Source organism: Nipponia nippon, unplaced genomic scaffold (genome assembly GCF_047370975.1).
Source record: "Nipponia nippon isolate SJK-2023a ecotype South Korea unplaced genomic scaffold, ASM4737097v1 scaffold_2, whole genome shotgun sequence".
Lineage (NCBI taxonomy): Eukaryota > Metazoa > Chordata > Aves > Pelecaniformes > Threskiornithidae > Nipponia > Nipponia nippon.
The window spans coordinates 93,242,925-93,248,924 of NW_028262336.1; positions in this window are offsets into that span (position 1 = coordinate 93,242,925).

Consider the following 6,000-nt stretch of genomic DNA (forward strand, 5'->3'; position numbering starts at 1 on the left):
TCTCATCATGTTCATGAGCTCTTTAAAAAAGACACAGGATTAGAAGAAAAATACCTGCAAAACTGAGATTATTTTTTCCAGTTAGGCAAAATATGGTACTAGAAAAAATAAGCACTGATACTTTAAAAGTGATCATGATAATATTTTATGATTCCAGCAAATTTTTGCATGAATTATACATTCTAGTAGAATGCAACATTTGTCTTTTTCAAACACTGTGCAAATGAGACAATATGCATCCACAAGTGATAAAAACTAATAAAAGAAGTCTCAACTTTTAGAAAAAATACATACTGAAATAAGGACCTGTTTTATTATACAAGGGGAATAGGATCTGCCTTCCTTAGATTACTGCAATTTCTTCTGAGTTCTTCTATGCCAAAACAGCCAGTGTGCTCATTCCCAGAAAAGAAAAACCTCCGTGGGAAACAACACAAGTGAAGACTCTTTGGCTACCTCTACACTCTTGAATGCATCTGCTCCAAGAAGCCATCCCTGGCCCCAGGCTTAATGATGTAATATCTCTTACCCACACTATTCAGTGTAGGGCAGCCTGCCATGCCCTCTTTAGCTGGGTGGCCACCTCCACATTTCATAGTGCTTGGTCTTAGACTTCCTTTGGGATCTGAACCCTCAGACATTTTATTATCATTTTTGTTGCTGTGCTTTTTTTGAGTTCTCAGTGGCTGAAAAAATGTGGTGACTGTGCCACTGCTCAGCTGTTGTTTCTTCTTTTAGAACGTGAAATGGTGTATGTATTTCTCTCTAACCAAAGAAAATCAGAGGAAAGCTAACCCAAATGGACTTCTCCTTTGAAAAGACTTGCAAAAGTAATTCTTCTAAGATGTATTTTGAATTAGTACAATGCAGTCATACAGTCACTCATACATGTGTGTTCCTAAGTCTGCCTCTGTACAGAAGTTGAATAGGCCTCTTATTTGCAATTAAAAGTATATAAAAAATGACACAGAAGAAATATCATACCAAGATTTTCTTTTTCCCACGTTGGTACTTTTGAATGTTTATACCAGTATTTCTGAATTTCTTTTTTGACCATTACATATAGTATGGCTATTTCTCAAAATATATATAGTGAGCACAGTTAAAAATGTATTTATCTGAGTCACAGTGCTTATTCTGTTCTCTACAGTCAGACTAAGAAGATCAAGCAGCATGATAAATGTAAGAGTTTGCTGGTAGTAAGAAATGTTCAGTTTCTAAGATACCAGTTGCATTTTTCACATGCTTAGAGGCGGAGGTGGAAGATTTTGAAGACAGATGCCACCTAGGGATCTTACTATCTCATTTTTAAAGTGTTATAGGTTGCCCACATAACCACGATGCTGGTTGTCTATTTACAAGAGCTTTTTTGACAAACTATTTTTTGTTGGAACTGGTACTTTTCAATGGATTGCTCTGTTTTTCCCAAGCCCGAGGTGGAACTTCTCTCTGAACTTTCTCTTGGGAAACTCTCCAGTGCTACTAGATGTCTTCATCCCACTTGAACAGCAGCTCCTGTCTGACCCTTGGGTCACAGCTTCAGCCTCCATGTCACTGAAATCATGCAACTGTTTTTCCCATCTGTATCCACAACTTTTTACTTTATCAATAAAGTAACTGAAGATATCATAAGCCAGATTTCAGATGGCTATACACATAACAAGCATCTTTTATGATGGTACGAACAGAGGCCTTCAGCACCTACTTTAGCAACAACTTAAATGTGTGATAAAGTCAAAAGTTATCTTCATTGACCTATTTAAGTGCTCTGAAGTTTGATTAAAAGTGATACTAGTGTTCTTTATGTATGTCCAGAACATGATTCATTTCCTTCACATAGCAAGTTCTCCTACAGAAACGGAATAGTTGGAAAGTGAACATTGCTATTCAAAATTATTCTAAAAACCTGGTTTTTCTTTTCCCTGGCGATTTTGAAATCATTTTGACCTTTAGGCACAGCAAGTCTATATATCAATTGTTTTAGGAACTGGAGCATTCCAGAAATTTGTAAATAGTAATGTTGAAACACAAACTTTTGGCAGTTTTGATCAAAGTGAATTTGGACATACTGAAATGACAGTTTTCATTCGAAATTCTTCAGAAATCAGAACTCTCAAGCTCTGTTTAATTGTTTGCTTTATTTTTTTTTTAACTCAAAATATCATTCAAACACACAGTTACAAGATAATTTTTATTTCCCGTTTTCCCACTGGGTATTTTTAGTGCAAAATGCTTCAGCAAACTCTAGTTCTAAGTTTAGAGGAATTAGGAGTTCCACAGAGGTCAGGAAGATGTTCCTTATGAGGAAACACAGTAAGTCCTGAAACTGTTTCAGCCTGTTTGCACTGGCAGAAATGAATGACATAACTAGATGCTAACACCTAACCACACAACTGTCCCTCGTTTGTTTGCCTTTCCTCTGTTATCCCTTGTCTTTACAAGAAGAAGTACAGGAACACTCAGGAACCTGTACTTGCAGGAATACACTATCCCACTGGTGGTGGGAGGGGAGCCTTGCCCACTGCTCTCTCTGTAAATCTCACGAGAGGCAGAGGATGGGGCATAGAACACACCATATGCATATTTTTTTTTCTTCTCTTAAAGTCAGGGAAGAAAGAAACAAAGAGGAGTCAGGTTTGGGGACAACAAGAAAAAGAAAGATTTTTATTTCCATATGGAAATAATTTGGCAATAAAGATTTTGCAATATTTAAATGTTTCCAGTGTCTGCTGAATTGATGTGCATGTATGTATAGCCTTGTTTCCTCTATTTCTTATTTTTTTTTCCTTCTAGTAAATAGTAATAACATAACTTTTTAAAGGAATGGGGTCTTTGGAAAATGCTTTTTTATAACACTTAGATAATAATAATCTAGTTTTAAATATTTACCTGTGATTAAACATATTGGTATAGCTGATAATACTGGTTTTCCTCTTATGCCTTGAAATCCAAACATCTTTTGAATTTCCAGTGTTTAGCATGTCAAGCATGTCATTCTACTGTTTAACACAAAATAAAACACATCTGATTAAACCCACCATATCAAAGGACCTCATGGCAAATAATCAATAGTAAAGTCTATGCCCAATGACAGTGCTATGACACTGGCTTGGGAAGCACATTCTATTATAAAGTCTATATGAAAAGAAACATTTCACATCCTGGATTTAAATGTGTCTCAGATTTTCAGTCTCCTTTTGAAAGTCTCCTTGACTCTCATTCTTTGATAAGACCTCCAGACATGTCCTTCATTATGAAATTGGTAGATATAGACAGTTCCAACAGAAAATTTTACATGTATTCAGAGAGAGAATATTTAACAACTGAATTCTCAAAAACAGAGACAAAACACAGACTGATTAAGGAGCCTCTGGATAGCATCCCAGCTATTATTACATGTTCAGCTGCTGCGCTGGTTGCCATTGAATTTATTAGACTTTTGATGATGTCACAAATCAACCCTCTACAAGAGATCTCTTGTAGATTGCTGACTGTTCTCCTCTGACATCCTGTCACTGTCTATGCATCCCTTCATTGATTATACGGGGAATCTATGGTGACTACACTTACTTAAAGTGTCTCAATTTAGAGCTGAGAAGTAGGTAGAGCTAAGGAATATTAAAATGACTGCAGGTCATCAGGTACAGAATGATCCTGGTACTTCCTTGGAAAGTTTAGCAGTTGTTCAGAAAGTTCTTCAGAAAAGACTTTTTGTTGTTGCTGTTTTTTCTTTGGTTTAGGACACTAACCAGTTAGCATAGGAATACATAATTTCTGTTCTTGCAAGAAAGAACACCATTACATGAAACTGCCTGCAAATTTTCAAAAGCCATTAATAAATGGTAAACTATTAGACCAAGACTTGGTTTAAAGAAAGTATTCAGCTGCCAAATGATATATGGTTTTCCATAATATCATGGCTTATGTCCGAGATTACAGATTGCAGGTGTAAACAGAAAAACCAATACAGCAATAAAAGCAACAAGATGATTGTTCAGCTTTGAAAATACTCAGAGCACAGAGAAATAACACAACACAGTGCAGGTCAAAATCTGCAAGGCATTTTGGCACCAAGTAGCCATCGGTTTAAGAAGCAGACAAACACCCAAATATCTTTTAATACTTAAGTCATAGAATATTTAGTAACACAGCTCTAACTCATAGTAGTCATTATTAACATCCTGCGTAGCCTTTACTTGAACAAATTCCAATGATAATAAATAGGAAATTTATTTCAATAAACTAAGTAAAGACCTCATCAATCTGTAGAGGATAAGAGAATTCAATATGCAATAAAACCAGCTAATTGACCTGAGGAACAAAAAAAAACCCATATCACAAACCAACACAAAGAAATGTAAACAGACAAATTGATATTCAGTAAAAAGTGGAGGATTAAAAAAAGCAGTGGTGCCTACAGATCGTTGTGGGTATTGAAGAGCTAATGCAGGATCAATGCACTGAGATAGCATGGAAAAAGTTAACAGCCCAGACTAGGAGGGAAATACATGTGATCCATATGGCAATGGAGCAACTGCACGTATGTCACGCCGCAGACATCTAAGTACTCTCATTCCATGAGTACTTAGAAAAGCCTGAGTCTTTTCTAGAATTCTACAAAAGAATAGGAAGATTTATTAGGGTCAAGAAAAGATAAAAGATGAGAAAAGATTAAAATATGAGCAAGGTATATTACTAGCTATTGTCTATACATACTGGCTAGTGTTATCTATGTAGGTGTGTTTTATTATGCATTTAATACTGTATTTCAGACAAAAGAAGACAGACACTCAGCTTTGAGGACGACAGATTAGTACTGACTGGATACATGTATAAAACATAACAGGAAAGAGTGCAAAGATTGTATAGAATGATCACAGAGATTATAACCAAATTATAAGGGATCAAACATAGGCAATTTTTATTAAGTTTATAGAAGAAATCCTGAGCAGGTGTGAAATGCCAATTCTCCATTAACTTCAATGGTATTTGTAAGGTCTATCAGTTAATACAGAATTTTCCTATGTATCTTACAAGAGCATCTGTTGGGGCTGAACAGAGTTTTAAGGTGAAACTCCACCTAATTTCATACATAAAAAATTATTCATGTGTTTTTATCTGGTCATTTAAACACCCTCCATTGGAAAAAAGTCAGAAATTAATTCAGTTTTTCTTCACTATGTATCTTAGGATGGGATGAATAGGCATCTGGAATTACCTCTCTATCTCTGCAATGTCTATAAAGGAAGTAAAGATAACTAATGCAGGTTAGATTAGAATTCAGTTAAGTCAACATAGGTGTATAGTGGCACTGACACACCAGTTAGGATATTCACAGGAGGCTGACAGAACAGGACCCCTGATAGACCGGCGATCTTCTGGAGTGGCAGCAGGAGATGGGACAGGATACTGTCAGACATCCTGAACAGTACTAGGTACCTCTGTATGGCAGCAAATCAGTCTCTAGATGTCTCATTTTTACAGAGTTAGGGCTCAGTTCAGCTACCCAAAGATCACTAATGCCACTTGAAATGCCCTAGTTATGAAACACATCCACATGATGCTGAAAATACGACACTGGACGTATGAGCACTGTAAGCCTATGTATAAGAAACTGAATCGAGTTGCTGGTTACTGTGCTGCTTAAATTAACCCAGTGAAAGTGTTCAATGACATACATTCAAATATTTTTCTAAAGTAAATCGCTGTAGCTCTGTTTGCTTCATGTATTTTATCAGCTGAATGTCAATTGAAGACCTAGTACAGAGTTTAAATAATAATCTTGGGATGTGAAGCTATGGACTGTCAACCTTTTTACATCTTTTAGTTGCATGAACACAGGCATACAAAAAAGAAAAGACAAATCCATAAGTTATAAAGAGAAGTGTAGTTTTTACATTTGATAAAACAGAACAATATCAAAGTTGAAAGGGAAATATTTTATCGTGTTTGTATTTTCTGTCTTCACTAGACAACAAAAGATGTGTTTTGAGTAAAGTC